Source organism: Oncorhynchus clarkii, chromosome 7, assembly GCF_045791955.1.
Source record: "Oncorhynchus clarkii lewisi isolate Uvic-CL-2024 chromosome 7, UVic_Ocla_1.0, whole genome shotgun sequence".
Taxonomy (NCBI): domain Eukaryota; kingdom Metazoa; phylum Chordata; class Actinopteri; order Salmoniformes; family Salmonidae; genus Oncorhynchus; species Oncorhynchus clarkii.
In genome coordinates, this window is record NC_092153.1 from 36,411,178 (window position 1) to 36,429,369 (window position 18,192).

The 18,192-nt window shown below is 42.7% G+C and overlaps 1 pseudogene; it reads right to left on the reverse strand.

Annotated features, from left to right (window-relative positions):
* LOC139413238 (SRSF protein kinase 1-like) overlaps positions 1-16,707 on the reverse strand; it is a 55,921-nt pseudogene extending 39,214 nt beyond the window's left edge.
* Positions 16,708-18,192: the final 1,485 nt, after the last annotated feature.

Below are 18,192 nucleotides of genomic sequence, written 5' to 3' on the forward strand. Positions count from 1 at the left end.
CTAAGCACAGGCAAAATTCTAGAGTAAAACTTGGTTCGGTCTGCTTTCCAACAGATACTGGGTGGATGTGTTGGAATGGCAATCAGGTACATAATGCAACAATTTGTCAAGTCAACAAATCTTAATGTTACAGCATACACTGATATTCTAGATGATTCTGTGCTTCCACCTTTGTGGCAACAGTTTGGGGAAGGCCCTTTCCTGTTTCAGCATGACAATGCCCCCATGCACAAACCGAGGTCCATATAGAAATGGTTTGTCGAGATTGGTGTGGAAGAACTTGACTGGCCTGCACAGAGCCCTGACCTCAACTCACGAACAACTTTGGGATGAACTGGAACGCCGACTGCGAGCCAGGCCTAATCGCCCAACATCAGTGCACGACCTCACAAACGCTCAAGGCTGAATGGAAGCAAGTCCCCGCAGCAATGTTACAATATCTAGTGGAAAACCTTCACAGAAGAGTGGAGGCTGTTATAGCAGCAAAGGGGGGACCAACTACATATTAATGCCCATGATTTTGGAATGAGATGTTCGACGAACAGGTGTCCACATACACTACATGACAAAAAGTATCTCTACCAGTATGCCTTATTTACATTGAAGAACCACTAAAATAGTTATTTAGGCAGCAGCTCTAGATGAGAGGATAACATGGAATGAAATGATAGTAATCAAACAAAATGTAATATGCACAACTGAAATATTTTACTTAAGTAATGTGAATAAATTATTGTTAATAAGTGATAAGCAGTAATGGGCAATCACTACCATCATGGGACTTAATTGTCCCATGATTTATTGTTTTATTCTGTTACAGCATTCAACCCACATAATAACGCATAGTGCATTTAAAGATGCACTATGCAGAAATAGCTCTGCCATTTCCTGATTGCTAAAATTCAAATATTTCAGTTTGCTACAAAACCAGCAAGTATAGTGTAGAGAATCATTGTACTAGCTAAACCGCTGTGAAATATATTTCTGATCTACATGACCAAAAGTATTTCCACACTGTGAAGTTGGAATAAGTGTGAAATTATGAAAATGATAATGCCCTTTTAGTGTAAGTTCTTTGAAAAGACAGCTTGAAATAACAGCCTGCTTTGATGGGATGGAGTAGTAGCCTGCCTGGTGTCATCACCAGGCGGTAAATTAGTTAATACACCAATAAGAGAGTTCCAAACCTTTCTGCCAATAACAGCAAGTTTTCAGATTTCCCCTCCACACTCAGACAACTCCCATAGTCCCAGCAAACTTCTAGCTTGAGAAATGACTTTAAGCTAAAAAGCCATTTTTGTTTCTTTTCGACAACTTAAATTGAAAACAATCACAATATGGTACTTAATTGTAAAAACAGCTACCTTTAACTTCAGGCAGGAAAAACATCAGAACGTGACTTGCCAGCGAGACTAAGAGGTGGCCTTTTCTTAATTTCCTACATCTGCCTAGTCCACTCACAATCAGCTAGTTAGTCAGTGAGAGTGTCAATCAGTGAGGCAGTCGGTACAAAACAGTTCATTTACAACAGTAGTTCTGTAACCTATCTGCACACACACACATAAAGTCTGCAGTGCTCCTTCCCCACCCCCTACCGCCCCTTCTCCTCATGTCCTAACTAACTCAGTCTCACTGCTGGGGGGCTCTCTGCAGTCCAACACACACATACTCACTGCAGGAAGAAATGGGTTACATAAAGAGCAGGAGCAACGGCTATGCAAGCAGAGCGAGATCGAGGATGAAAATGTAGCAGAGAATTATAGTGCCTTAGAAAAGCACTACAGTAACATACAGTCCATTGCCCTGGATAATACAACTGGAAGTGACTGGCCTTCCCTTTCTAAATCTGTGGAACAATGGTTAGGATTGGCAGGAAAGGAATAAACTAGATCAGGGGTTCCCAACCTAGGGGTCGCGGCCCCCATAGTGGGTGCCAACATTTTGAGGACCTTGACTTGAGAGGTTAAAAACAAATATATCACACGCACACACGATGCACCGATATTACATTTTTGGCCAATACCGATATCCATTATTTTCCTTGCAACAAAAAAACAAAAAAACCCTGATACAGCCTTTTAAGCATTCCAGTACAGTTAAATAGTTAACACACACACACATGGACGCATGGTCCAAGGCACTGCATATCACTACAGTCCCTGGTTCGAATCCAGGCTGTATCACATCCGGCCGTGATTGGGAGTCCTATAGGGCGGCACACAATTGGACCAGCGTAGTCCAGGTTTGGCCGTCATTGTAAATAAGAATTTGTTCTGAACCGACTTGCCAGGTTAAATAAAAGGGTACACACACACCAAAGGGTAATTTTGTTGGCATTTACGTGTCCCCATTACCAGTAAAACATAATCAAAACCTATTTATTTTACTCACTTGCTGTGCTGTTTCGTTGTTAATTTGTTCAGTTGTTTCATTCTCAACCAGGATTTCGATGGAACATTGTTTGCGGCTTTGCATCTCAAAAAAGATACACGTCAAATCACACCATTTGACGTGTCAAATCACACCATTTGACGTGTCAAATCACACTATTTGACGTGTCAAATAAGCTTGTTGACCAATCAGGACCCGAAATGACTGCACGTCACATAATAATGTAACGCATACATAAATATTTTACGTAGTTATAAATAAATTCATTAAAAATCCTACAATGTGATTATCTGGATTTCTTTTCTCATTTTGTCTGTCATAGTTGAAGTGTACCTATGATGAAAATTACAGGCCTCTCTCATCTTTTTAAGTGGGCGAACTTGCACAATTGGTGGCTGACTAAATACTTTTTTGCCCCACTGTATGTGAAGCTAGCCACAATAAAGATTAGCCACAAGTGGACTTTGCGGTTAGCCTTCAAAATAAAAAAGTATGCCATACATTCTACTATTTGTATTAATTTGTGTCACTGTTATTATGCCATACTTTTATTTTGAAGGCAAACCGCAAATTCCAGCTTTGGGCAACAGGGTTAAGTAGCTGGCTAGCCATATATTTTCATGAATTTTCCATTTATTTTCAATTTCAAATACTTACTCACAAGGATTCCTAAATCATTGCTAAGAATAATGAAAATGACTGCAGTTTCTACTGGTCACTGTTCTCCGGCTGGTTTTATTGGTGCTAGCTAGGTCCAAAGCTAATGCTAGCTACCCCAGAAGTTGCGGTCGAACAAATTATGCTTTATTACCAATGAGGTATTGTAAACACATCGCTCGTGGCCTGTGTTTGCAGACTTTTTTTGTACAGCTTTGACAGCGCTACTGTATCTTTCTCTAGCAGTGCCGCCATTACTGTGTAACTCCGGTAGGGCAACATCTGAAAAATAGCGCACTTGAGCTCTACTTCCGGCGCCGACAGAGATGGCCGCCTCGCTTCGCGTTCCTAGGAAACTATGCAGTTTTTTGTTTTTTTACGTGTTATTTCTTACATTAGTACCCCAGGTCATCTTAGGTTTCATTACATACAGTCGAGAAGAACTACTGAATATAAGATCAGCGTCAACTCACCATCAGTACGACCAAGAATATGTTTTTCGCGACGCGGATCCTGTGTTCTGCCTTACAAACAGGACAACGGAGTGGATCCCATGCAGCGACCCAAAAAAACAACTCTGAAAAAGAGGGAAACGAGGCGGTCTTCTGGTCAGACTCCGGAGACGGGCACACCGTGCACCACTCCCTAGCATTCTTCTTGCCAATGTCCAGTCTCTTGACAACAAGGTTGATGAAATCCGAGCAAGGGTAGCATTCCAGAGGGACATCAGAGACTGTAACGTTCTTTGCTTCACGGAAACGTGGCTCACTGGAGAGACGCTATCCGAGGCGGTGCAGCCAACGGGTTTCTCCACGCATCGCGCAGACAGAAACAAACATCTTTCTGGTAAGAAGAGGGGCGGGGGCGTATGCCTTATGACTAACGTGACATGGTGTGATGAAAGAAACATACAGGAACTCAAATCCTTCTGTTCACCTGATTTAGAATTCCTCACAATCAAATGTAGACCGCATTATCTACCAAGAGAATTCTCTTCGATTATAATCACAGCCGTATATATCCCCCCCCCAAGCAGACACATCAATGGCTCTGAATGAACTTTATTTGACTCTTTGCAAACTGGGAAACCATTTATCCGGAGGCTGCATTCATTGTAGCTGGGGATTTTAACAAGGCTAATCTGAAAACAAGACTCCCTAAATTTTATCAGCATATCGATTGCGCAACCAGGGGTGGAAAGACCTTGGATCATTGTTACTCTAACTTCCGCGACGCATATAAGGCCCTGCCCCGCCCCCCTTTCGGAAAAGCTGACCACGACTCCATTTTGTTGATCCCTGCCTACAGACAGAAACTAAAACAAGAGGCTCCCACGCTGAGGTCTGTCCAACGCTGGTCCGACCAAGCTGACTCCACACTCCAAGACTGCTTCCACCATGTGGACTGGGACATGTTTCGTATTGCGTCAGACAACAACATTGACGAAAACGCTGATTCGGTGTGCGAGTTCATTAGAACGTGCGTTGAAGATGTCGTTCCCATAGCAACGATTAAAACATTCCCTAACCAGAAACCGTGGATTGATGGCAGCATTTGCGTGAAACTGAAAGCGCGAACCACTGCTTTTAATCAGGGCAAGGTGTCTGGTAACATGACCGAATACAAACAGTGCAGCTATTCCCTCCACAAGGCTATCAAACAAGCTAAGCGTCAGTACAGAGACAAAGTAGAATCTCAATTCAACGGCTCAGACACAAGAGGCATGTGGCAGGGTCTACAGTCAATCACGGACTACAGGAAGAAATCCAGCCCAGTCACGGACCAGGATGTCCTGCTCCCAGGCAGACTAAATAACTTTTTTGCCCGCTTTGAGGACAATACAGTGCCACTGACACGGCCTGCAACGAAAACATGCGGTCTCTCCTTCACTGCAGCCGAGGTGAGTAAGACATTTAAACGTGTTAACCCTCGCAAGGCTGCAGGCCCAGACGGCATCCCCAGCCGCGCCCTCAGAGCATGCGCAGACCAGCTGGCCGGTGTGTTTACGGACATATTCAATCAATCCCTATACCAGTCTGTTCCCACATGCTTCAAGAGGGCCACCATTGTTCCTGTTCCCAAGAAAGCTAAGGTAACTGAGCTAAACGTGAATGAAGTGCTTTGAGAGACTAGTCAAGGACCATATCACCTCCACCCTACCTGACACCCTAGACCCACTCCAATTTGCTTACCGCCCAAATAGGTCCACAGACGATGCAATCTCAACCACACTGCACACCGCCCTAACCCATCTGGACAAGAGGAATACCTACGTGAGAATGCTGTTCATTGACTACAGCTCGGCATTCAACACCATAGTACCCTCCAAGCTCGTCATCAAGCTCGAGACCCTGGGTCTCGACCCCGCCCTGTGCAACTGGGTACTGGACTTCCTGACGGGCCGCCCCCAGGTGGTGAGGGTAGGCAACAACATCTCCTCCCCGCTGATCCTCAACACTGGGGCCCCACAAGGGTGCGTTCTGAGCCCTCTCCTGTACTCCCTGTTCACCCACGACTGTGTGGCCACGCACGCCTCCAACTCAATCATCAAGTTTGCGGACGACACAACAGTGGTAGGCTTGATTACCAACAACGACGAGACGGCCTACAGGGAGGAGGTGAGGGCCCTCGGAGTGTGGTGTCAGGAAAATAACCTCACACTCAACGTCAACAAAACTAAGGAGATGATTGTGGACTTCAGGAAACAGCAGAGGGAACACCCCCCTATCCACATCGATGGAACAGTAGTGGAGAGGGCAGCAAGTTTTAAGTTCCTCGGCATACACATCACAGACAAACTGAATTGGTCCACTCACACAGACAGCATTGTGAAGAAGGCGCAGCAGCGCCTCTTCAACCTCAGGAGGCTGAAGAAATTTGGCTTGTCACCAAAAGCACTCACAAACTTCTACAGATGCACAATCGAGAGCATCCTGGCGGGCTGTATCACCGCCTGGTACGGCAACTGCTCCGCCCTCAACCCTAAGGCTCTCTAGAGGGTAGTGAGGTCTGCACAACGCATCACCGGGGGCAAACTACCTGCCTTCCAGGACACCTACACCACCCGATGTCACAGGAAGGCCATAAAGATCATCAAGGACATCAACCACCCGAGCCACTGCCTGTTCACCCCGCTATCATCCAGAAGGCGAGGTCAGTACAGGTGCATCAAAGCTGGGACCGAGAGACTGAAAAACAGCTTCTATCTCAAGGCCATCAGACTGTTAAACAGCCACCACTAACATTGAGTGGCTGCTGCCAACACACTGACACTGACTCAACTCCAGCCACTTTAATAATGGGAATTGATGGGAAATTATGTAAATATATCACTAGCCACTTTAAACAATGCTACCTTATATAATGTTACTTACCCTACATTATTCATCTCATATGCATACGTATATACTGTACTCTATATCATCGACTGCATCCTTATGTAATACATGTATCACTAGCCACTTTAACTATGCCACTTTGTTTACATACTCATCTCATATGTATATACTGTACTCGATACCATCTACTGTATCTTGCCTATGCTGCTCTGTACCATCACTCATTCATATATCCTTATGTACATATTCTTTATCCCCTTACACTGTGTACAAGACAGTAGTTTTGGAATTGTTAGTTAGATTACTTGTTGGCTATTACTGCATTGTTGGAACTAGAAGCACAAGCATTTCGCTACACTCGCATTAACATCTGCTAACCATGTGTATGTGACAAATAAAATTTGATTTGATTTGTGTGTACCGGTGCCCGACCAATCGACGAAAGCCAACATCACCCACAACAGAGAACGGTTGATTGTCAAGGGAAATTAATTCCATCATCTTGTTTTTAATGGATTTCGCCTTTAAGTTTTCTTGCTCTTTCAAATGACTGCTCGTTCCACACAGCAGACATTGTGGGCTAGGTTAGGAATGCTGTGTTGCACGTATAACACAACATTACATCATGTACCTACGTTATATAGTTATGCACGTCAGCTTTGACATCGGTTTTGCACATCGGCGTAAAAACTAAACAGACATCAAGCCGATACCGATGTCATTTTTAGCTAATGTCGGCCAATAAACACGACCAATGGACATTAGACCGGTGGAAATCTGTAATTTGGTCTGATGAGTCCAAATTGGAGATTTTTGGTTCCAACCGCTGTGTCTTTGTGAGGATGATCTGCGCATGTGTATTTCCCACCGTAAAGCATGGAGGAGGAGTGGTTATGGTGTGGGGGTGCTTTGCTGCTGACATTGTCTGTGACTTACTTAGAATTCAAGACACACTTAACCAGCATGGCTACCGCAGCAATACGCCATCCCATCTGGTTTGCACTTAGTGGGACTATCATTTGTTTTTCAACAGGACAATGACCCAACGCCAAGAGTGTGCAAAGCTGTCATCAAGGCAAAGGGTGGCTACTTTGAAGACACTCAAATATAAAATATATTTTGATTTTACACTTTTTTGGTTACTACATGATTCCATGTGTGTTATTTCATAGTTTTGATGTCTTCACTATTATTCTGCAATGTAGAAAATTGTAAAAATAAAGAAAAACACTTGAATGAGTAGGTGTTCTAAAACTTTTGACCGGTGGTATATATAAATAAAGAACTTTTGGTACAAGTCACACTTGTTTTTACCTATCTAAAATTACGCATAAATCCACAATGCTTTAGGCTAGAAATTTAGATGTAAAATGCTAGAGGAAGACACGACTGATGCACATTGGTTTGTCTCCATGACAAAGAAATTGTATCAGATTACTTCCCAAGCAATGTCCAATGTGACTCTGTCACTATCAATTGATCTATTCACTTTCTGTAAGAGAATATGTATAATTTAATTGAAAACATAAAACAGTTGGTTGCGGAATAACATTTGGTGAAATCAGGTCTAGAATTTATTTTCCTTATCCATTATTATTAAAAGGTGCACTATGCAGAAAACGCTACTCCATTTCCTGGTTGCTAAAATTGTAATAATTGCCTAAATTCAGTTTGTGACCAAATAAGCATTGTAGAGAATCATTGTACCATCTAAACCACTGTGAAATATATTTTCAATAACCAAAAATATTGTATTTTCAGCCATTTGAAGCTGGTGTTCAAAACCACAATTAAAAGAGGCAAAAAACAAACTTCAGAGTGGGAACCATAGAAATAGCACACATAGAACATATCTACAGCTTGCTGATGTTTCTGTTGCGCTCATGTTATTGTAGTTTGCAAAAGAAATTGACACTGAATTGATGCAAATAATCATGATATCATTCAGCCAAGGAAAGATCCACCCATAATGTTATTATATGACGCAAAACGAATCATACTGGCTTAATTTCTGTGTAGACGTACCCCCGCAATCTCTCTCTCTCTCACACACACACACACAATGGGCATTCCTGTTTCCTTTCAAAAAGTTCCAGGAAAATATGAATCACTGATGCATTTTTATTAAAGTCTTATGATTTATCTTTCTAAGGAATTCCTAAGTTCAATACATTTAGTTGATTTCCTACTGTTCAATACATTTTTGAATATTGTTAAATTCCGTTTATAATGTCTGGATTCCGTGATTCGGTCCGGGTTCTCCACAACACAGATTTTATAGGGCCTTAGGATAGGCCAATAAAGGCTTAAATGAGAACAGAGCAGCAGGATACAGTCACCAGGGGCATAGCCAGGGACGCTGAGACATCAATCTGACACATACACTAGGGTTGGGCGATATTACAATAGTATCAGATATCGAAGATGATTGACCTCCATTGTCGATGGTGACAATACTGTGATGTGACAGACAATGTAGAACCAATTCCAACTCGACACCACGCAGTAGAGCGGACCGGGCAGCCCACGGCAAGTGGCCCATTTCTTCGCTATAGTCTGCATAACCTATTTCAATTGATATGTTATAAACAATTTACAGAATGCAAGATAACAATGTAGAGAGCTAATATTTTCACCAAAGCAGTGCAAAATGTCAAGTCAAAAAAATATGCGTCTCTCCCACCGTGCTACTTCATGGTAAAACAATGAATTTATACAGAATTTTTTTTCAAAAATTAAAGTTTTGAACATTCACACCTGTAGAGCTAAAGGACGATGGCCAGAGCTTACCCATGATGCTGCACAACGATTTAAGTCAATAAGTCATTGTTTTATTCAAAGTATGATATATTTGGGCTTGTAGTGACAAATCCAACCTGCCCGCATAAATGCTTTGTCTTTTCCTATGAGATGACGTGGAAGTTATTTTTTGCCTGTTTCGTTTCATGCCTAGGTTTTATTTCAACCTTACCACCCACCAGCATGGCATTGTTTATTAAATTAAACTCCTTCGAAGTTGTTCCTCTTCGAGTCATGACTGAGCCAAACGGCTTTTTGCCATAACCATGGAGCAAATTAAAAAAGGGGCGCAAATTTATGCTTTATCCCCCCCCCCTTGCAGAAAATTAACAATCTGTTGGATAGTTTATACATTTTCTATATCAATTTTATAACTGGTATAATTGTATCGTATGACTGTAACAGTATAGCTTCTGTCCCTCTCCTCGCCCCTACCTGAGCTCGAACCAGGGACCCTCTGCACACATCGACAACAAGCATCGTTACCCATCGCTCCACAAAAGCCGCGGGTGGGAACAACTACGTCAAGGTCTCAGAGTGAGCGACGTCACCGAGCGACGTCACCGATTGAACCGCTATTAGCACGCACCCCGCTAACTAGCTAGCCATTTCACATCGGTTACACCAGCCTACCCTGCTCCCCCCGTCAACCCAAGATGAATGGTTTTGACCACTTCACTACACGCTTTCCTGCTTTGATTGGTGCAGCCCCTGTGAGAACCATGAGCAAGGGCTGACTTGGCTTTGCTGTACCGCAGCCTGCCAGTAGCCTACCTACCCAAGATTGCACCATGTCCATTACAATGTAGAAAAAGCGCATGTCTCTGGTGGAAGATACCAAAAACTTTGTGGATAACGAAGTCAAAGAAACCGTTTTACATCTGTGGAAACGTTTTCCTTATTATGTGAATGACAAACCCAGCTCCAGAACTATTAGCCAGCTGGCTACTCTTTAGAGAACGGTGTAGTTAAAAAAAAATCTGCAACAGATAACATTAGCTAGCAAGATAAGGTTAGCAAGATACACTAACAGCTGTCATTTCACTATTTGTTGGCATTCATACCAAGGCCATGCCCGAGGCCAGGCCGCAACGTTCAGGCCCTACATTACCCAGGTCTGATTGCTTCTGCCAAAATGAAGGCCCGGCCCAAAATAACTTACTCCATTAGTAAATCCATTAGCTGGTCCTCTCTGTCTGTCACTTGCTCCCTGCATGAAGCGCACGCGGCATGAGCTCTGCTCTTGGCAGCTTAGTCCGAGTATCCATAGCAACGGCTCTGCTTGGGCTGCTCTGCTCAATTGAAGACACATGAGAACAGTTTGCCGTTAGCTACTTTTTGTCACACTAGACTCCGACAAAACTCAAGCAACATTATTTTCTGTGAAATAATCTTGTGTCTTAAAACAGGCCCTACCCGACCCTAACCCATATGATGTCGGGGCCCGTCGGACTCGGGTAGCAGGGCTCTAACATGGATATCACCAGGAGATTCTTTCCCACCCCAAATTCGTGAATATACTAGCCTGTGTCAGTAGCTTGCGTCATCCTTCGGAGGTGGAACCTAAACAAGCATTTCCCCTGGGCAGGGATTGCACACCCTCCAACCAGGTTCTCTGGAAATCCAGGAACCTTCAATATATTTTGCAACCCTACTCACACGTCTCCATACGCGCCACACACAATTCTGCACACACCTCAGGTACACATGTAATACACCATGCACACACACACACCACTTCCTCCTAAACTCGTCATTCTCATCGAATCTGGTGCCCAGTGGAGTGATGTCAGTCAACATCTGCTGCGTAGTAAAAAAAAATAATTGATCAAGCCACCAATAAGTCAGGTGTGCTGCACACACACAGATCAGGGATTGACATTAACTTTTTTGGCCAGACAGATTTTTTTACTTGTCCAAAAGCTTAAGCCACTTGTTCATTGACAATGTTAACGCCCCCTAGCGGCACTCCCCCAAACTTGTTTTTAAAAGTTTTTAAAAAAGAAGACTGCTACGCATTTGGCTTGAGAGGGAGAGAGATAGAGAGAGAGACACACGAGAGGAATTATGACATTGACAAAATATATTGAGCGGAGCCAAATCTTTTCAAATAGCCCATTCTACTCCGGTGGAGCTGTTTCTCCTAAGAGATGTGTTTTGTAGCCTAACCCTATCTGGCTATCTGTGTGCGCCGAAGCGCACAGATGGAGTGAGTGACAGTCAACAAGCCTTGCTGGCTGTGTGTCTGTGATGGGTTGTAAATCATCATGGTCTGCAGAGCAAATCTGCTGTCCTCAGAACTGGATAAATATAAACTGATTAGCTTTTTTTTTTGTGCCTCATCCTAGTCTCTTATTAGGACTAGGCTACAATATGTGTTGTAGGTAGGTTGCACATTGCTAGAATAATATGGCAATAGGCCTAGGCCAACTACGCATCATTTATTTCATAAGTTTTCCTCAGCTGTAGCACAAGTTATTTTGACTCATTAGATTTGACCATCTGAGGATCGTTTGCGCCATTTCACTCACTGTGGCCTAAAATATGTCATTAAAAATACATCTGTGAATGAGAATAGCATAGACTAATACTTTCATATTTAATTCCAATTTAAAAGCTGCAACTTTAGGACAATAAACACTTTATTGGAGTAGTTTGGAAAATACAATTGCAATTGTTTCTTCAAATCGCTCTCATTATTACCTTAGGCCTCCCATGTTTTTGGGTTATTCAAAAACAACTTAAAACTTTGAGGTAGCCAAGAACACCGTTCGATTCATTCATTGTATGATCATGAAATAGCGCAGCAGAAGAAATCTAGCATGCATGAAACTGAAGGAGTGGCTTAATAGGGACGTCACATTCATATCAAGTGGAGAGAACATTGAACATTTGGCCTTCTTTAACAATAAGACACAAGTGTCTATTGGCCTAGATCATCTGACATTTGAGAGAGAAAAAATATATATTTTGCACTGCTTTGGTGAAACTCTTAGCATCGGTCTACATTGTTCTCTTGCTTTGTGTAAATATAACATTAATTGAAGTAGGATTTAGGAATATAGGCAATTTACTCAATGTCAACCATGCACTGCCTGATCCAAATCTGATCGGAGTAATAGATAGATTTTTTTTTTTACATGTTCATAAGGACGACTGAAATCTATATTCTGGTTGTCTGACCAATATATTTTTTTTCTACTTGCCTGGACAAGCAGACGAGCCTTAATGTAGAGCCCTACACACACACACAGCATCCGACCTGCCACTCACTTGCACCTCAGGCAGTTGGCCAGCTTGACAACGGCGGTGTTGAGAGAGACAATCCAGTCGAGAAGCCACATGGCCCAGAGGCAGGGGAAGGCTCGGCCAGGCTAACCCAGGAACGGTGCTCTGATCTGGAGCTCGCTTGCAACACCGCTCCCCAGCTCTCCTCTGTACCACACCAGAACTGAACACACTGCGCAGCTAATACTAGTGAGCTACTGAGGCGAGAGAGAAAGAGGAAGTGAGAGAGGAAGAAAGGGAGGGTGTGGAGGGATGAAGACTGGAAAGAGAAGAGGGAGGGAAGGAAGGATAGAAGAGATCAAGACTGTGAGACAGGAGAATGGAAGGAAAGTGCGCGAGAGCGCTGCAACGGAATTCAAAAACTGGAAAACTCTTCCCCAATGTTGTGTAGATTGAGACTAGCACTGTTAGGCCATTTTAGGACAACCAGAGACAGAGCCGGAGGACTGGCGGTGTGTGTGTGTGTCTGGGTTTCCTTTAGCCGGTCATTTAAACGCCAATAAAACAAAATTGCAGCCGAGCCAATTGTCCAGGAGTTAAAATTAAATCCCATTGCGAAATAATGCGTCTGTGCCTATTCATTGATGGAAATACCAGTCTAATCAAATGTTATTGGTCACATACAGATGTTAATGGGAGTGTAGCGAAAAGCTTGTGCTTCTAGTTCCGACAGTGCAGTAATATCTAACAAGTAATCTTACAATTTCACAACAACTACCTTATACACACACAAGTGTAAAGGAATGAATAAGAAAATGTACATATAAATGTATGGATGAGCGATGGCCGAACGGCATAGGCAAGATGCAGTAGATGGTATAGAGTACAGTATATACATATGAGATGAGTAATGTAGGGTATGTAAACATAATATAAAGTGGCATTGTCTAAAGTGACTAGTGATACATTTATTACATCCAATTATTAATTACTAAAGTGGCTTGACATTTGAGTCAGTATGTTGGCAGCAGCCACTTAATGTTAGTGTTGGCTGTTTAACGGTCTGATGGACTTGAGATAGAAGCTGTTTTTCAGTCTCTCGGTCCCAGCTTTGATGCACCTGTACTGACCTCGCCTTCTGGATGATAGCGGGGTGAACAGGAAGTGGCTCAGGTGGTTGTTCTCCTTGATGATCTTTTTGGCCTTCCTGTGACATTGGGTGGTGTAGGCGTCCTGGAGGGCAGGTAGTTTGCCCAGGGTGACACGTTGTGCAAACCTCACTACCCTCTGGAGAGCCTTGCGGTTGTGGGCGGAGCAGTTGCCGTACCAGGCAGTGATACATCCCGACAGGATGCTCTCGATTGTGCATCTGTAAAAGTTTGTGAGTGTTTCTGGTGACAAGCCAAATTTCTTCAGCCTCCTGAGGTTGAAGAGTAGCTGTTGCACCTTCTTCACCGCGCTGTCTGTATGGGTGGACCATTTCAGTTTATCTGTGATGTGTACGCCGAGGAACTTAAACTTTCCACCTTCTCCACTACTGTCCCATCGATGTGGATAGGGGGGTGCTCCCTCTGCTGTTTCCTGAAATCCACGATCATCTCCATTGTTTTCTTGACGTTGAGTGTGAGGTTATTTTCCTGACACCACACTCCGAGGGCCCTCACCTCCTCCATGTAGACCATCTCGTCGTTGTTGGTAATCAAGCCTACCACTGCAGTCAATGTAATTCATTTGACCGGTCATGCTTATCGGTCTATTCGGTTAATTTGCATAATTTTGTGGAATTAAATTGACACGTGTATATTCGTTCTGTATCTTACACAGCATTTCCTGCCTTTGAGCAGAAAATCTGTCAGACAGCACGAGAGCTGATGCTACAGCTCCTCAAACAGCGCTTTCGTTGCTGCTGGAGTGAAACCTACTTTTATTTGCCCAATCATTGCGCAACTATTCTAAATGTAATTGTGTGTTAAAAACAGTTTTGATGACCACGATTAAAAAGAGCAACTATTTTTATTTCTCAACTGGTAATTGAAGTGCGCTTCCCATTCACCATTCAAATGCATAGGCAACAGAAGGCAGGCTTCACTTTGCAATGAGCTGAAGGCTTTATGCATTTTGAAAACATATACTTAATTTGAAACCTTAATGTTTTACTACGTATTATGAGGCATGTCTTAGCTTGCTTCAAAGTAGCCTAGCCAAAATCCAACCACATCCGGATGTCATTTTTTAATAAAGACTTCCATATTGGTTTTCAAATCAACTTTCTTTCATTGTCCAGTATATTGATGAGGGAAAACATTTGATCAATTTCAGAATAAGGCTGTAATGTAACAAAATGTGGAAAAAATTTAAGGGTCTGAATGCACTGTATATTATCAGCATTTTTTGAAATTACAATGCAAAAAATTGTGTGTAGCACCTTCAAACTATTTTTATAAAATTATTAGTGGGACTTATGGTTGTGCAAGGCTTATATTTAGCCTAGGTATCATTTTACATGCCCTGAATTCATTATGATTTTGTCTAAAAAAATGTACTCAAAAGTAATCAAATACTAACGTCCGTTCGGGTATTTAAATAACCTTGTCCGTCCACATCTAGGACCACTAAATTATCTTCCAAGGTGTGATACTCCATGCTCTATATCTAATGATTCCTGCAGGGCAGACACAATCCATCTCCCTCAGTCAGTATACATGCAACAACCCTACAGGTCTTCGGCCCTACGAGCACTGCTATGTTATCCCACTTACAGCCCAAAGCATGAGAGCAGCATATGAGTGTGTGTGTGTGTGTCAGTGTTTGTGTGCTCAGAGGAGAGAAGGCTAATTGAGCACATCAATAATTGGCAGAGCTTTGGCTCGAGTATCATCTCCCCGAATCTCCACCACACATAGGTACTCCGTGAAAGCATAAAATGGACCATACTGTCATAGGAGCACCACTGTCAACAGGAATAATGTTAACTGTCCTTTCATTTATTTATCTCCACCACACATAGGTACTCCGTGAAAGCATAAAATGGACCATACTGTCATAGGAGCACCACTGTCAACAGGAATAATGTTAACTGTCCTTTCATTTATTTGTTCATTCATTCATGAGTAGTAACAGCACGGGTTCCTTCTCCATTAAACCCTGAGGTAGTGAAAGGAGAGGAGGGAACCCCATTGACACGATTGAGATGCAGCCCTGGACAAAACAATGGCAACTTTCACTTCTCATGTCAGTTCAGTGAATGAGTCAACCACACAAACCAGGATAAGAAACGCACCGAATGGACGACAGCAAAATTAGGATTATGTGGCATAATGAAAACCTAAATACCAACAGAAAGATTCCAATCAGACTTATCTAGCCGATAACCAGGATCTAAGAGCATAAAGTCAATTCGGCCATGCAGAGGAGCGCTCTCTCGACAGTCCAAATGACTAACTAATAAAAAAAAGTGACTGGGCACTCACTTTTTGCCGGGTTTTTTCGCCTTTGTCCTTTTCTTCCTCGCCTGGAGTGCAAGAACTGTCACGGGGGTAGACGACAAAAAATAACGTTACCATCGTTTAATTTGGCAGACCTTTCACTTTCACAACAGTACGTATTAACGTTCGTTTGATACCAAACCTGGTAGCTAACGTTAGCTAGTTAATTATACCATTGGTAGCTGGTTATAACGTGAACACCACGGTGTTCCATAGTGATAAGGAGGGCGAAAGTATATGCGCACAAAGTTGCAATATGGAACTAACGTTACCTAGCCAGATAACGTTAGCCGCTAAGATAGCTAGCGGGCAGGTGTTAGATGCTGAAATGGCCAGACTTAGTTAAGTTAGCTAGCTACAAAAATACAGGTGTTCCCCACACGTGTGTTTTTATTTTATTCAATTGCACAAACGAGTTGTAATCATTTTTATCAAATCATATCAGGATTGTGCAACTGTGAAAACCTCCACCGCTAACTAGCTTTACAGCTCACGATAGCTAGCATTTCGTGCCTAGCTAGCTACAACGCGTGGTTGGCTATTGTCTAGTTCCACACAACAAACAACAACAAAAATCCACGGCCTTGACAATTCCTTCAATAACAGTCACATGTCCAACATCAACGGCCTCAGCTTGTTGGATCATGGATGTGCGCATTCACTGATACTGTTCATTTATCGTCCTTCTTCTTTAAGCAGATTTACCTTTCCTTTCCATGTTGTAAACGGGCCCGGGGGATGGGGTTCAAGCTGGAGTTGAGCGATATGTTTTCAGTATAGTAGTCAGAGCGCAGGCGTCCCTTGGTCATTGCAATCTGGGATTCTTGGGACGTCCATAACCCTAACCCGTACCAGAGTATGTGAACGGAGTTGAGCGCTCATCCGTCCATGCCATTTCCTATCGCTTCACGCTCACAGGAAGGAAAAAAAAAACGGTCGCTCCATTTATTAAAATCACAATTTAACCAACACACCCAACTATTTTTGTGACTACTAGGCCCTCCTTGGGTGGGGAGACGTCCCAACGATCCCAGATAGCAGGGAACGGCGTCCCATCACAGGCAAAACTTCACAAACGTTCCCTATTGACCATGGCCACTTAACGTTACTTTCTGTGTCCCTTTGCTAGGCCTACATGAAACAAAATTATACTTTTTGCTACATGTCCTCTTAGAAAACAAATATGTTTACGGATCATATTGATATATGGTTATATCGAATCGTTTTAACTGAATAAACAGTAGTCCTGGTTCACTTGCCCCAAAAATCTATCATCATGCAGATGTGGCCCAGGCCAAATCTAGGCCCACTTTATTGATAATAGGAGTTTGCCATGCATTTAATCGATTACTACCTTTTCCAGAACTTCACTGTCAAGAGCCAACGTGTTCAACCCAACACCAGTGTAGTGGTGCCACCTAGTGGTAGCAGTGTGCACAACACCATACCTGGGTCGTATTCATTATGCCCATTCTGTTGCAAACATTTCTTAAACGGAAGCAAACGAAACGGGGAGTGACCTACCCGAATTTGTAAAATAGAAACTCTCGTTTTAGTTGGAAAACGAAACGTTTTGCAACTGTTTTGACTAATGATTCTACCCTTATCATAGGTACAGTAAAATCAAATAAAAGTGTATTGGTTGTGTACACAGTTTTTCAGATGTTATCACAGGTGCAGCAAAATTCTTGTGTTTTTATTTCCAACAATGCAGCAATATTTATCAATACAATAACAATACACACATAATAACAAGAAAAAAATAACAAGAAATGAATGTGCAATATGCAGAAATCGCCCGCCACCTGGTTGCTAAAATTAGAATAGTTCACCTAATTTCAGTTTATGTGACAACACAAGAAAGTGTAGGGAATAATTTTACATTTTACACAATCATTTAGCAGACACTCTTATCCAGAGCGATTTACAGGAGTAATTAGGGTTAAGTGCCTTGCTCAAGGGCACATAGACAGATTTTTCACCCAGTTGGCTCAGGGATTCGAAACCAGCGACCTTTCAGTAATAAACTATAGGACTGTTTCGCTAGCACAGACTGGAATATGTTCCAGGATTAATCTGATGGGATTGAGTACGTACGTACATATCCCAACTAGAAGCCATGGATTACAGGCAACATCTCCATTGAGCAAAAGACTAGAGCTGCTACTTTCAATGAGCAGGACACTAATCCGGAAGATTATAAGAAATCCCCACTACGCCCTCTGACGAACCTTCAAACAGGCAAAGAGTCAATACTGGACCAAGATTGAATCCTACAACACCATCTCTGATGC